Raw genomic sequence first — 15,343 nt, forward strand, 5'->3', positions numbered from 1 at the left:
GGATTGACTGCTGGATACATCTGTCTTTTTGTGGATTTCACCTCAGGCCGAGAGGCTGTTATATCCGTGCACCTCCCACTTACATGTGACCAACCACAGCAGAATAATACATACCTTGCCCAGGATACGTGAGTGAGCTGTCACACAAAAACAATTTTCTTGTGCATACAAAAAAAGCTACTGCTTAAAGAATGTTATCCTCCTTTGCGAATATATAGTGAGTTCACAATAAAAATTGTCAAGTAGGAGCAACACAGTGACTCAGTGGTTAGCACTGCAGCTTTGCAGCACTGGAGTCCTGGGTTTGAATCCCGCCAGAAACAACTCTGAAATGAGTTTGTAAGTTCTCCATATACCACATACTGATAGGAAAAAAATGTACATTGTGATCCCTATATGGGGCTCACAATCTACATTAAAAAAAAATAAATAAAAAAAAATTGACAAGTATATCGTTTAAGCAGAGGTGACAAGAAATCTCTTTTTTAATGCTTTACATTGTAATTTACTGACCGGAAAGCTTCAGGAAAATAGATAATGGCCGACACGTCATGGCATAGAGGAGGCCGCTGAGGCATTCATTGCTGCATCTGAGCATGGCTATATAACCATAGCGTTCATTGGTTTATTCCCAGCGTGTGTATTCTTATCAATCCGTCACACTTGCCTGTCCATTGTGTCTCTTGGTTCTTGCATCTCGTCATAAAAGTCCATGAATGAAGGATTACATGTTTTTCGGGGGTTTGTCAGTGGCTGTCACTATTACCAATTAAGCCAGGATACCTTTCACTCCATTTTCTATATGTAGAGGCTCAGGATGAACAAGGGCTTGTTCCTACTTCTCTGTTTGAATGGTATAATTGGATTTTGAGTCTCTTCTAGCCCTATGTTCCCTAGTGAGATGCTGTCTTGCCTCAGGCCCTGATGTATGCTACCATTTTACGCATACAGCCTTGTCGTATTTGGTAAGAAATATGTCACGTACTCATATACCATTTACATCTGCGTCTGTGAGTTGCTTCAGAATATTCTATAGAAATATTTTTACTTTTAAATTTATGAAATGAGAAGAGATATGAAAGATATCCCGAGATTGATCAGCATTTATATGTCTGCCACACAAGAATAGACTAAGATGTCCAGACATATATTTTTAATCTCTGGCACTATCAAATATGTATTGTTTCTTCTCCATATTCTGTCATTTTTGCTCTCATTAGCGCTCACGCAATGATTTTCTACTTGAATTATTTAAAATCCTTTGCACTTGGGTACCATCTACAGACTGGATGCCATGGGACGCACTCCACCGCTTTAACATATGCAGATCTTGGTTGCTAGGATCTGCCTTTTTAAGCTTTGAAGGGGTAAAAGCCCTTTTGGGGAAATGTATTAATGTTGTATAAAGAGCAGTCTGAGTTTTAAGTCTATTTTTTTTTCTCTGGAATATTACATGCTTAAAAATATAACAACAAGTACCAGTATTATAAACAGATTTTTGGGATTTATGGATAAACTTAAATGCATCAAAAACTGCGCCATATCTACTCGTATTGGTGTTAATGTAATTTAAAGCACACCTTTTGGATAACATTTAGGACTAGTTCACACAGGGCCAAAGGGGCAGATTTTGACAGCGGAATCCACGTCATAATCCGCCCCTTTACAATGGTGTGCTATGGAGACCACTAGAGTTATTTTTTCCGGTATCGGCAACTGCGAGCTGCCCTTTCTTCAGGCGGAAGCTGTGACTCACTGAGCCGTGGCTTCCGCCTGGCAGCCGCAACCTCGGGCGTCGGCCCATTCATTTGAGCTGCCTCCGGGGTGGGAGAAGCCACGACCGTGACATTGTGGCAGGCGGGTTTTGACCATATTTTGACTTGACTCCCCAAGTCAAAATATGGTGAAAATCCGCACCACCACCCCCTGTGTGAACGATCCCTTAAGAAACTGGCAACATATAATAAATCAAGCAGTGTTCTATAAAGCATTGTGAAACTCAAATAAAATGATGGTTCCTTATGGTAGTTGTCCAGGATAAACTTGTTTTTTTTTTATATGTAATTGTGTTCACACGGAGTTGTTTTGGTCAGGAATTTGGTCAGGAAACTGACTCAAATTCTTCCTCCAAAAAATGCCTCACCATACAGTCCTATGGTGAGGAGTTTTTTTGAGGAGGAGGAATTTGAGTCAGTTTCCTGACCAAATTCCTGACCCAGAAAACTCTGCGTGAACTCAGCCTTAGGCTGGGGAAAGTGGGAAAAAAACAGATACGCACCGGTGTATCAAATGCTCAGGTGTATCCCAGGTAGATCCGTTATTGCTGCTTCTGGTGTTTTCTTGCGGTGGAAGTCCTCGCCCACATGGTGACATCCCTTTCCCACACAGCACTGTGACGTGACATGTCCTCTGCTAATACCACTGATGGGACTCATTGGTCACGTGCGGCTAAGCTTCTGCTGGAAGAAAACAACAAAGTAGCCAGACCAGACCATGCTGGAAGACAATGGAAAAAAAAGGTCAACCCTTTTAATCTGGAACTACAGTCCAAAACACCAAAATCACAGGACAAGATATGGCTCTCCTGACCTCAATTGGCATGATAAATGCCCATAGATGGAACCATACAACCATATGTATGCAGTAGGTCAGCACAGCCACTACATGGAAAGCAGAGCTATCTGCTTCTAGCTCTTTTCTCTGTACAGTGACTTTTCAGAATAGCTGTCCAGCGGAGTATTTGGGTTTCAGACCCTGCCAATGTGATATTGATGATTTATCCTAAGGATACGTTATCTATATCATTTAGACTAGGGACTAGTGATCTTAACCAGCAATAGACGTGTAAGATCATTGAATTATGCATTGCTACTCTTCCTCCCCATGTAACAATAGCAATAATCTTGAAGACTATATTGTGACGTTTGCTTTAGCAATGTACTGCTGGGGCACCTTTATGACTTGCCAAGCCCAATGCCATACATTGTATTATAAGGACCTGTGTTAGGCCCAATGTAACATCTGTATTAATGACCTTATGGATGGGGTAGAAAATAAACTGCCTGATTCTGATAATAAAACAAAACATACATTAAGCTTAATAACGTGGCAGCATGGGCATGAACAGTGGCGTAACTAGGAATGGCGGGGCCCCGTGGCGAACTTTTGACATGGGGCCCCCCCTCCCCAAACCGATGCCGAAGACCTCGACTGACCCCCTCCGCCAGTGGCGGATCCAGGGTTTGCGGGGCCCTGGGCAATTGACTTTGGCGGGGCCCTACTTACTGGGGGTCTCGCACTTCTAACCTGTACTTCCCAACTGTTGAAGACTAGAAATTAGGCCCCGCCCACTTTTATGTTGACTCCACCCATTCTCATTCAATTTTCATGTGATTCCACACAGTATAATCCTCCTACAGTCACCCGTAAATTATATCTCCCCCCCATTTTCATATACACCCTTCATCTACCCCTAGTTTCATGTCCCCCCCTCTATCTCTGTCCCCAGTTTCATGCCATTCTCCCCCTTTATCTGCCCAGTTTCATTCCCCCCCCCCGTCTCTGCCCCAGTGTCATGCCGTTCTCCCCCCTTCATCTGCCCCAGTGTCATGCCGTTCCCCCCCTTCATCTGCCCCAATGTCATGCCATCCCCCCCCTCCATCTGCCCCAGTGTCATGCTGTTCTCCCCCCCTTCATCTGCTCCAGTGTCATGCTGTTCTCCCCCCTCCATCTGCCCCAGTGTCATGCTGTTCTCCCCCCCCTCCATCTGCCCCAGTGTCATGCCGTTCTCCCCCCTCAATCTGCCCCAGTGTCATGCTGTTCTCTCCCCTCCATCTGCCCCAGTGTCATGCCGTTCTCCCCCCTCCATCTGCCCCAGTGTCATGCTGTTATCTCCCCCTCTATCTGCCCCAGTGTCATGCCATTCTCCCCCCTCCATCTGCCCCAGTGTCATGCTGTTCTCTCCCCCTCTATCTGCCCCAGTGTCATGCCATTCTCCCCCCTCCATCTGCCCCAGTGTCATGCTGTTCTTCCCCCCTTCATCTGCCCCAGTGCCATGCCATTCTCCCCCCTCCATCTGCCCCAGTGCCATGGCATTCTCCCCCCTCCATCTGCCCCAGTGTCATGGCATTCTCCCCCCTTCATCTGCCCTAGTGTCATGCTGTTCTTCCCCCTCCATCTGCCCCAGTGCCATGCCATTCTCCCCCCTCCATCTGCCCCAGTGTCATGCCGTTCTCCCCCTCCATCTGCCCCAGTGCCATGCCGTTCTCCCTCCTCCATCTGCCCCATTGCCATGCCGTTCTCCCTCCTCCATCTGCCCCATTGCCATGCCGTTCTCCCTCCTCCATCTGCCCCATTGCCATGCCGTTCTCCCCCTCCATCTGCCCCAGTGTCAAGCCGTCTTGACACTGACACATATTGTAGCCGCGATGTGATGACGTCATCACATCGCGGCTACAAATGCCGGAGGCCGGAGCTCAGCGTTAAAGCCGGAGCTGAGCTGTGACAGCTCCGGCTTTAAACGCCTATGTATTTCATCTCATCGGTGTCCTACCGCCGATGAGATGAAATACATAGGCGTTTAAAGCAGGAGCTGTGAGCTCAGCTCCTGCTTTAACGCTGAGCTCTGTTGGAGTCGGGACATGCCGACCGGGACCATTTTGTTAGGTCCCGGCCGCGCCGCGGGGCCCCGCTAAGCGCGGGGCCCCGGGCGGTTGCCCGGCTCGCCCGGCCCTGGATCCGCCCCTGCCCTCCGCCGCACTCTATTATGTCCCTTAGTAAGCCCTGCACACAGTATTATGTCCATTAGTGGCCCCTGCACACAGTATTATGTCCATTAGTGGCCCCTGCACACAGTATTATCCCCAATAGTGTCCCCTGCACACACAGTATTAACCCCTATAGTGTCCAATGCACACACAGTATTATTAACCCCTATAGTGTCCAATGCACACACAGTATTAACCCCTATAGTGTCCAATGCACACAGTATTATTAACCCCTATAGTGTCCAATGCACACACAGTATTAACCCCTATAGTGTCCCCTGCACACACAGTATTAACCCCTATAGTGTCCCCTGCACACAGTATTAACCCCTATAGTGTCCCCTGCACACAGTATTAACCCCTATAGTGTCCAATGCACACACAGTGTTAACTCCTATAGTGTCCAATGCACACACAGTATTAACCCCTATAGTGTCCAATGCACACACAGTCTTAACCCCTATAGTGTCCAATGCACACACAGTATTAACCCCTATAGTGTCCAATGCACACACAGTATTATTAACCCCTATAGTGTCCAATGCACACACAGTATTAACCCCTATAGTGTCCAATGCACACAGTATTATTAACCCCTATAGTGTCCAATGCACACACAGTATTAACCCCTATAGTGTCCAATGCACACAGTATTATCCCCCATAGTGTCCCCTACACACAGTATTAACCCCTATAGTGTCCCCTGCACACACAGTATTAACCTCTATAGTGTCCCCTGCACACACAGTATTATTAACCCCTATAGTGTCCAATGCACACAGTATTATTAACCCCTATAGTGTCCAATGCACACACAGTATTAACCCCTATAGTGTCCAATGCACACAGTATTATTAACCCCTATAGTGTCCAATGCACACACAGTATTAACCCCTATAGTGTCCAATGCACACAGTATTATCCCCCATAGTGTCCCCTACACACAGTATTAACCCCTATAGTGCCCCTGCACACACAGTATTATCCCCCATAGTGTCCCCATATGTCCCACTGTGGACACCTATAAACATTTATTCTACTCTGGGGTCTGAAAAGACCCCAGAGTATAATAATCGGAGACCCGGGGGATTAAAACCATTAAAAGAACAGAGACAGTTACTTACCTGTTCCTGTCGGCCGCCGCTCTTGTCCAGCTTTAATGACGTCAGACGTCACATGACCCGGGAAGCTGGCCTGGGTCATGTGACGTCAGAGACGTCAGACACGAATGACGGAGGCCTGGCAGGATCGTGAAGAGGTAAGTAACACTGTTTTTTATGTTACCTTACCTCTCCGGTCCGCCGATCATTATACTCGGGGGTCTGCAAAGACCCCCGAGTACAATGATAGCCTCTGTGGGGCCCGCGGTGTCACTTGCCGATCCCGGCCCAGCCAGGATCGGCAAGTGAATAGGGCCCGTAACGGACTTTAAAAAAAAAAAACGCAGCGGTAGCGGCTGTCACCAGGCCCCCTAATGGCCCGGGCCCTGTGGCAGCTGCTACTGCTGCTACCACGGTAGTTACGCCCCTGGGCATGAACATGGCAGATGAAATGTAATGTAATTTAATATTTACTTCTGTTAGACCACACCTTGCACATGAACTTCAGTTTTGGGTTTTACATTCTAAAATGGATATCGGAGAACTAGAGAGGATTTAAAGGAAGGTAGCTGTATTATTAATGGCATAGAAGGTCTGTGTTATAATGAGAGGCTTCAAAAATTGGGCGTGTTCTTCTTGGATATTCTTTTTCGAATAGAGGAAAGGCAGTTTAGGCAGGTTTCACACTACCGTTGGTGTCCGCTCAGCAGGTGTCCATTTAAAAAAAACAAAAAAACGGACGACTATCATAACGGAAACAAATGGACAGTAACTGATGGCTATAAGTTACTGTCGGTTATATGTACAGTATGTTGCCCATAGACTTCAATGTTCAAAAAAAAAAGGGCATTTACTGCTAAAATCTTGTACGGACAATAGCCATGGACACTGCTGAGTGGACACCAACGGTAGTGTGAACGCCCCCTTAGACATCTATCTAGGAAGGGGTTCTTTACAGAGAGACCCAAATGGTGAAATGTCTCATTCCAGGAGATTCCAAAAACTGTGCTGAAAAATTTGGTTTATACACCAATATATACGGTATATTACAATTATAGGAACTAGACTTTTTTTAAAAAAAAAAATAATAATTTGATTCAGAGATTTATTCTGGTTGCCAAGCTTCCTTAAATCTGGTGTAAAATAATAAAAGGTCATCAATATTTAAGTCCCAGAAAACCACCTGTTTTATTCAACTGGTTTTATGGTACTGGAAAAGTGAATATTGGCAATAAAAGATCTGCGGAACAGCTGCTTTTTCAAAAAACGGTGTGAGTTATTGAGAAATGCAGCATGTTAATTTTAGGGATGGAAAAAAGTGGAGAAAAACGCAGCAAAAACTCAATTATAAAAATGCTGCGGGTGAAAAAGCAATGTTATTTTACTGCATTTTTTTTAACTGCATTTCGCTACATGGGTCTTTACCCTAAGTTTATTTTGTGTGATGCTAACCAAGGTAAAGTGAAAATCTAAGGGACTATGCACACAACTTTGTTCCATCCAGGATACATGGTCTGTATATGGGCTGTATTTCCTGGACTGAACTCAGTGGTGTGCATAAAACTCACTTCATTATAGTCAGTAATAAGGCAGGGATCTCCCGACCATGCCGATCTCTACTGTACTATACTGATAGTTTTGTTAGTTTGGTTCAGTAGAGACCAGGCCATTTAGGAGTTCACTACATGGGACAGAGTATTGGCTCCTCTCTGCTATGTTGAGAGCATTCTGCTACAGTTGGTCACGGTGAATATTTGACTTAGCGGTTTCAGACACCCCTGGAGGGACAAGTCATTTTATATAAGTGGCTTGGGTGCAACAATATTAATAGTGCCAGGTGGAGCATGCTATGATAGGTGATAGTCTGTCTTACGTCTGTAGCAGCACAGAAGGATAGGTCTGTAGCCTGAAGGATTAGGCTTAGGGTTTGTCCTTATTTTTATTTCAATCTATTTTGTTTTGTTGTATCCTTTTCATTAAAATTTGCAGAGGTACAGCCTCAAACCTTATTGGCCCCATTAATAGCCACTGGATAAATTTCAATTAATTAATTAAAATATAATTGATCGATTAGATGTGGCGATCTCTGCCTCCCATTGAAAACAATGGAAGACGTATTCTGGGAGGAATCTGCTCCGGATTCAGGGGGAAATCCCCTGCAAATTCCTCCTTGGGAACATACCCAAATTCTTCTATTATTCCTACCACTTGCGTATGTCAGACACATAAAGCAGCAACTTACAGTGACAATAGCTTCAACACCAAAAATGATGACCCAACAATGACTTCACGCATGTCTCTGCGCAATACTTTGGGGCCTATACAATCCACAACCTTCTTGCACTTTTGCATTATTCCAGAGCCACCATTTTTGTTAAAGAGAGTCTGTCACCAGGGTAAAGAATATTAGACCTGCAACACAGTGAGGTAGGTCAGGTTCACCTGTACATTATGCTTTTTTCCAATGAAAATTCATGTCACTGTTGCTGAGATATTCATTTATTTCACAAAATACAAATGAGAAATCTGGAGCCCCGAGTGCCCCTCAATACCCAGCAACACCCTACTTCCCCCCTCTCTTCTTTGAGTGATAGGGCCAGGATGCTAAGCTGTATTACAGCAGTGTGGGTAGCAACAGAGCCGCCCTCAGTGCTCCAGATTGCTCATTTGCATATTCTGAAATATATTAATATTTCAGCAAAGGAGACATGAATTTTCATGAGCAAAAAGCATTACAATCAGGTGAGCCTGATCTATCTAATTGTGTTGCTATTTTAATATGCTTCATCCTGGTGAGAGACTCTCTTTAAAGGGAGTCTACCACTTTCCCCGAGCATATTCAAATGCTATCACTATATTACAGAGTATATTACAGTGATATATATCACATCTTTGCTGCATAGGTCACTTTTGTAGAATTCAGGAAAAACTACTTTAAATTGATAAGCAAATGAGACAGTTGGTGCTTTAGGGAGAGACCCTCATCTCTGCAAGAACCGCTCTTGCTTCTCAAGTAGAATGCAGTGGGAGGATCAACTCTTACTGCAAACAGTGCTCCAGGGCTGACGCCCCGCCCTCAGTGCACCAACTTCCTCATTTACATATAACTTCAAAATTATTTTTCTCCAAATCTACAAAAGTGACTTACACAACCAGTGGCGTAACTAGGAATGGCTGGGCCCCAAGGCGAACATTTGACAGTGTTTTTTATGTTCCCTCACGTCCCCTGGGCCTCTGATCATTATACTCTGGGGTCTGAAAAGAATAGCATGATGTAGAATGATAGCAGTGTATGTGGGGTCCTGCTCACACCCATCTCCGCAGAAGGGGAAGCGCAGGCAGCCGTGAGCAGGAGCTGGAATCGATAAGTAAATAGGGCCCGTTACCTGCTGGAGTTACTCCAACAGGTAACGGCCTATTAAAAAAAACATCACGGACCCGTCAGGCCCCCCAATGTCCTGGGCCCTGTGGCAGCTGCTATCACTGCTACCCCGGTACTTACGCTTCTGTACATCACCCAGCTATGTTATCACTGTAATGTGCTCTGTAACACAGTGGTGACAGCTGTATATGTTTGGGCTGGTGGTAGACTCCCATTAACTATTACACTTGTAATAAGGGGGTGTGGCTTCATTTTTCGCAACATCTTTTGGCCCACACGATTGTTGTTCCCATGTGTGCCAGCAAGCCTGACGTGACATTTAGATAAATTTGGCACAATTTTCACCATTTTCACCGTCTCCTCAATGCAAGTATCATACAACACTATAAAAGGCTATAGATAACTCTCCTCCCGCCTGCTGCTGCGTGACTATAAAGCACACATTGCTGTCACCCTCCTTCTTCGCTTGCTTCAGGATTATCTCTGACAGAACAGTTGCTGTTTATTTCTGTTATGAGACATCAAAACATATTTTGGTTTTATCCGAAATGCAAGCGTGGAAATGCCAGAAGAGGATTCCACAAGCCAGGCAAAGGGATGAGTGTACATTCAACAGGGGAGGGGGTGCGTGCGGTGTCAAGGCTGGGGGTGGGTGTTCCCTATGCTAGCTGGTGGCGAGGGCTTTGTGTGTGTCTGTGAATCATGACTTTGTACAGGTGGCAGCTGCTGAGTATGTCACAGGGAGGTTGTGACTCACTGCGGGAGGCCCGACATTACTGAATAGGCACCCAGCTGCTACAATACTACCCACGCACTGCCGCTGGGCCACGCAGCGTCATCTCTCGGAGGGATGAGCTGCAAGCCTTGAAATGTTGCTGAGCCAAGACATGTCTGGCTGGCTGAAAGGTGACAAGAAGAAGCTCTGCAGCTTTTATTCTGAAAGGGTTGTTAAATCTTTAAGTGCAGCTTAAGAAAGGAGCTATAAAATCAATATTAGTCATACATGCATATCCAAATGTTTTAGACTTTCTATCACCTTGAAAAACACAACAATGAAAAACACTGTACTGAGTACGCGAAGCATTAGGATGTATTCAGATGCACATGAAAGACATTGTTTTAAAGGGAGTCTATCATTGGTATATTCCATTTTTAGCTGACAACACATTGGAATAGTCTTTACAAAGGCATACCTCCCAACTTTCAAAGAGGGACAAAATTCTCCGCCCACTTCTATGTTGACTCCGTCCATTCTCACCCATTTTTCTTTGTACCTCCACCCAGTGTAATGCTCCCACATTATAACTTCCACCTCCAATTGTCCCCCCAGTATGAAGTCCTTCTCCTCATGCCTCAGTTTAAACTGGGAGCAAAGAGAGGGGACATTAAACTGGGGCAGCTGGAGCGGGACAGTAAACAGGGGGCAACTAGAGGAAGACCTTGTCCTGCTCCAGCTACCCCCACAGATTAATGTCCTCCTCCAGTTGCCCCAGTTTAATTTCGCCCTCCATCTGCACTCCCAGTTTAATGTCCACTTCTCCATCTGTTCCCAGTTTAATGCCCCCTTCATTGGCCCCTAGTTTAATTGCCCCCTTCAACTGCCACCAGTTTAATGTTCCCCTTCATCTTCCACCAATTTAACGTCCCCTTTCCATCTACCACCAGCTTAATGTCCCCCTTCATCTACCACCAGCTTAATGTCCACTCTTCATCTGCCACCAATTTAATGTTCTCTTTCCATTTGCCACCAGCCTAATGTCCCTCCTTCATCTGCCACCAACTTAATGTCAGCCTTCATCTGCCTCCAATTTAATTGCCGCTCTTCATCTTTCCCCAGCTTAATTACACCCTTCATCTGCCACCAGCTTATTGTCTCCCCTTACATCTGCCACCAGTTTAATGTCTCCCCCTACATCTGCCACCAGTTTATTATCCCCTTCATCTGCCACCAGCTTAATTGCCCCTCTGCATCTGTCCCCAGTTTAATGCTCCCAAAATAATTACCTCCTTCATCTGTCCCCAGTTTCATTGACCCTTTTCATCTGTCCCCAGTTTAATTATCCTCTTCATCTGCCACCAGTTTAATGTCCCCTTATCTGTCCCCAATGTCCCTTCCCCAAAGTTTAACATAATAAAATCACTGATACTCACCTTTCCTCGCTCCCCTGCTACTCTGGTTCCTCTCCTGGATGGTTCAGAGACCTGCAAGTGCGATATGAGTGATATCATCAAATTGTGTGTAAGGATTGGAGTCAGGGACAGGCAGTGCAAAGTGACACAGCTGGGAAAGCAACACTGTGCAACCAATGACAAAAGGGGTCGTAGGCCCTGCGGCTATGACTATGCTGTAATATCTGAGATGAGGCAGACCAATGCACTTCCTAATTGAAGTGCGCCTACCACGACTCCTTACACTTCTATCCCAGCAGCTAGGATAAAGGGAGAGGAGGCCCTGAAAGTCCTAGGGACTGGAGTCACAGGGGTCACACCTAAACAGAAAGCACAGTGTAACTGCAATGCAAAACAAAAGACTAAACAGCATGGAACCAGGGAGGACCACAAGTCCCAGCAAGACACAGAAGAGAAGGCGAGGTCAGACGAGCAAGAGGTCGAGCCAGGAGATATAATAAAGGTACCGAATCAAAAGACAAGGGATAGTCAAAAATACAAGCCGGGTCTAAAAACCAAGTAACATATGGAATACAAACAGACAGGGAATCAGACTGAGCAGGGGGACCAGGAAACCCAAAGTGAATGGCTGGCAAGGATCCATGCTTGGGTGGGGTTTAAATAGCAGCAGAGAACACACCTGATGGCTAACGGCATGGAGACTGAAGGCAAGGAAAAGATTAACCCTTAATGACCTAAGCACACCCAATAGAACTCCTAACACGCCTCCCAGGGAGACGCCGCGCAGCAAGGAGACCGCGGCGACTCCGTATCCTGACATTGTGCTTACAACGTCCGGGGCTGGAGCATAGGGAGGGGAACAGTGGTGAAGCAAGAGCTGTTGGCTCCTGCTTCACCACTGTATTCAACTCATCTTTGTTCTCTCAGGACACAGATGAGTTGAATCTGCGACATACCTCCCACCGGCCGAGACCACAGGATAGGATCCACAATCGGAAACTGTCCTGCAGAATCCGGGGTCGGTTGGGAGGTATGCAAAGGCTATTGTAATCCAACTTTTCTTTTCCTTTTTAGCGCCTCTGTTATTAAATAATCCCTCTTTTTTCCATTATGCTAATAATTGCTCATAGGGCTTTCCCCCTGTGCCCCAAGCACAGACTCCTCAACCCAACAAGGCTGCCACCATTTGCATATACTGATGCCCCCTGGATCTTCAGCCATCCTCTTTGCTACATCAGCAGCTGACACTCAGTTCTTTGGGAATTCCGCAGAACCGATCAAAATCCTTCTTCAGGTTTGTGCAGAGCCGCAGCACTTGCACACAAATGTTTTGCTTTGTCAGTTATAAACACAACTAGCAGACTGAGCCTTTTTTTTATGGCCTCGTACACACATTCGGGTAATATCACAGGATCATGTATAGGGCCATGAGTCCTGGGGCAGGCCCTATTCCGCCCTGCTTTGTGGGCCATGGGTTATATGGAGGACATGCACATGGATATCACCCATGTCCGTCCGTGCCATTGTCTCACAGACCTGTAGATGCGATTATGGGGATAACGTTCATCCTTAGGGAGAGACCACCTTTTCAGGTGTGTGGAGAATTATACAGCCATAGTTGCTCCACTGCAAGAGAACATGGGAAGAATATTCAAATCTGTCTCCCAAGATGTAAACAGGGAGACAGTGCCTCTGTTATGCTGCCCTCTATGGGCTGCGCTGATGAAGTCCAACCAGACAGAAACGGTGCCATCCATAGCTGAGAAATTGATTTGGTTATTACCCCACATTATGCAGAAAAGACTTCTGGGAAAGTCGGGCATGATGTTCAGGGTGCTTCCCATAGAGGGTGGCACAACAGAGGCACTGTCTCCCTGTTTACATCTTGGGAGACAGATTTGCATATTCTTCCCATGAGACCTGTAGATGCACAGGGAACAGGCTTAAAGAGAACCTTTTATCAGATTGGGCACAGGCAGTTCTATATAGTGCTGGAAAGCTGACAGTGTGCTGAATTCAGCACACTGTCAGCTTTCCAGCAGTATATAGAACTGCCTGTGCCCAATCTGATGAAAGGTCCTCTTTAAGAGAGGAGTGAAGGAGGCCATGGGCAGGAAGAGGGATTGGTAAATGAACAGTAGCCATTACAGGAATTGCATATTACAAAGAAAATAAAAATCAAGGGGGCTGCCGGGGCCCTGTAGTGGCTGCTATGAGGTTAGCTCCAACCATTTTTCTCTGTAATTTTTGGTTGCCATCTCATGTATTTACGGTAAGCTCCATTGTTATAAGGTACCTGAATTTTCATGAAAAGTTAAAGTATGTACAGGGTCTTCCTGGAAATCTGTTCTATGTCTGGTCTATGGCCAAAGCCATAGCAGCGATTTGCATTACTGCTATGGCTTTGCATGATGATTAGCCTCCGACACAACGGGGTTAATCAACCTTGCACCACAATCCGCAACATGATAGAGCAGGACGCTCTATTTTCAGAAGTGATCCTCGCTGACTCCCATCGAAAATATTGGGAGTTAGATTCCGGCCCTGATTTCAAGACAGGATCCCCCTCTAAATCTGATTAAAAATTTACACCCCCCCCCGAGGTTTTATATACCATGGATTTTGCTTGCCTTCTCACTAGATGTTGGCCTCCTTAGCTAGAATCCTATAGATGCTTGGACTGTCTTTTCTTGCACTTTGAGACTCTGCAGATTGTTGTGACCTGAACAATTCCTGCGTACTATAATATTTATTAGAAAGCAGGGTGATAGCGGGGTGTGCAGAGCTTTGTGGAAGTGGCAAGATCTAAATTATTTACCATTCTGAAACTGCACTTACAACCTAGAATAGAGCACACATCTCTTCCATGCTCCCTTCTCAGTAGATGTCTGCCCTTCTTCATTTCTTCATCTGTTTAACCATCTTCTTGTATCCACAGTTTTTTCAAAGTACATAATCTTTTTCTCTGTCTCAGTTTCATTATGTGTTTCAAAGCCTCCTCCTCGTATCTTCCCGGCTTTGTTCTTGGAAATGACATGGCAGTGGCAGTATTGTGGATACTATAATGTTTGCAGATAATTACGCTTCTATAGTCAGAAATTGCAGTCTGACTCAGAGCCCAGTAAGTAGGTAGTATTTCTGCCACTCATCAGTATGGTCGAAGCAGGCCAGAGCCTTCACATCCTTTGTTGAAAGGATAAATGATCCAGTCTAATTTGTTAGCAGGGCAGAGGGCATTATTTCCATATATCTGATAAATGGGCCATCATTTCCATTAAACATTTGTTCTCTTGCTTTGGGTTTCTTTCCATCAAGGTCATAAGAAGTTCTGAGGACTCAAAACAAAATCAATACTAGCTCCTTCCCCGGATACAATCTGGATTTTAGCAAAGTCTCTTTCACACGATCATCTCACTGGTCCATTTCAAGTGCATAGAGCCTTTTTGTATGGCTGTATCCTGTTAGACTCTGTATAAATCCTACAGATAAAAAGGGCATGTTTTATCTTATGTCATGTACCTGTGGCTATACAGCTCCCCACTAGGGACCTATACAGCTCTGGGGCATGTAAAACTAGTAAATAGAATAGGCAATTCAAAATTTAAGTTGTAGAGAGTTTAGTTGTTTAGTTCAGAGAGTTCAGAGTTGTAGTGGATTAGAAAACAGCACATCTATATTCCATAGACCATGCAATACATGGTATCTCCGGCATTTGTTTACTTGGTTCAGCTTCCTGCTATGTAACTTCCACACTAACCCCTCTCACTTTACTCCTCCCCCATTCCTAACTCCTCCTTCTCGACATATGCTTCAGGTCGTTGTCCTGCTGGAACACTACAACACTACATCATCCTTTTCATACTCATAGTACTCAAGTGTATGAATTAACTTGTCTTGTAGGTGTCAGGATCTCAGTTGTTTAATAAGTTATTGTGTGTTTTTGGTGGTGTTCGTCTGGGGATTTG

At 45.3% G+C, this 15,343-nt stretch overlaps 1 protein-coding gene across 3 annotated transcripts in view; it reads left to right on the forward strand.

Moving 5' to 3' along the window:
• Positions 1 to 15,343, forward strand: part of STX1A (syntaxin 1A) — a 130,748-nt gene that overhangs the window by 83,094 nt on the left and 32,311 nt on the right. The gene's annotated exons all lie outside the window — the stretch shown is intronic.

Source organism: Leptodactylus fuscus, chromosome 2, assembly GCF_031893055.1.
Source record: "Leptodactylus fuscus isolate aLepFus1 chromosome 2, aLepFus1.hap2, whole genome shotgun sequence".
NCBI lineage: Eukaryota > Metazoa > Chordata > Amphibia > Anura > Leptodactylidae > Leptodactylus > Leptodactylus fuscus.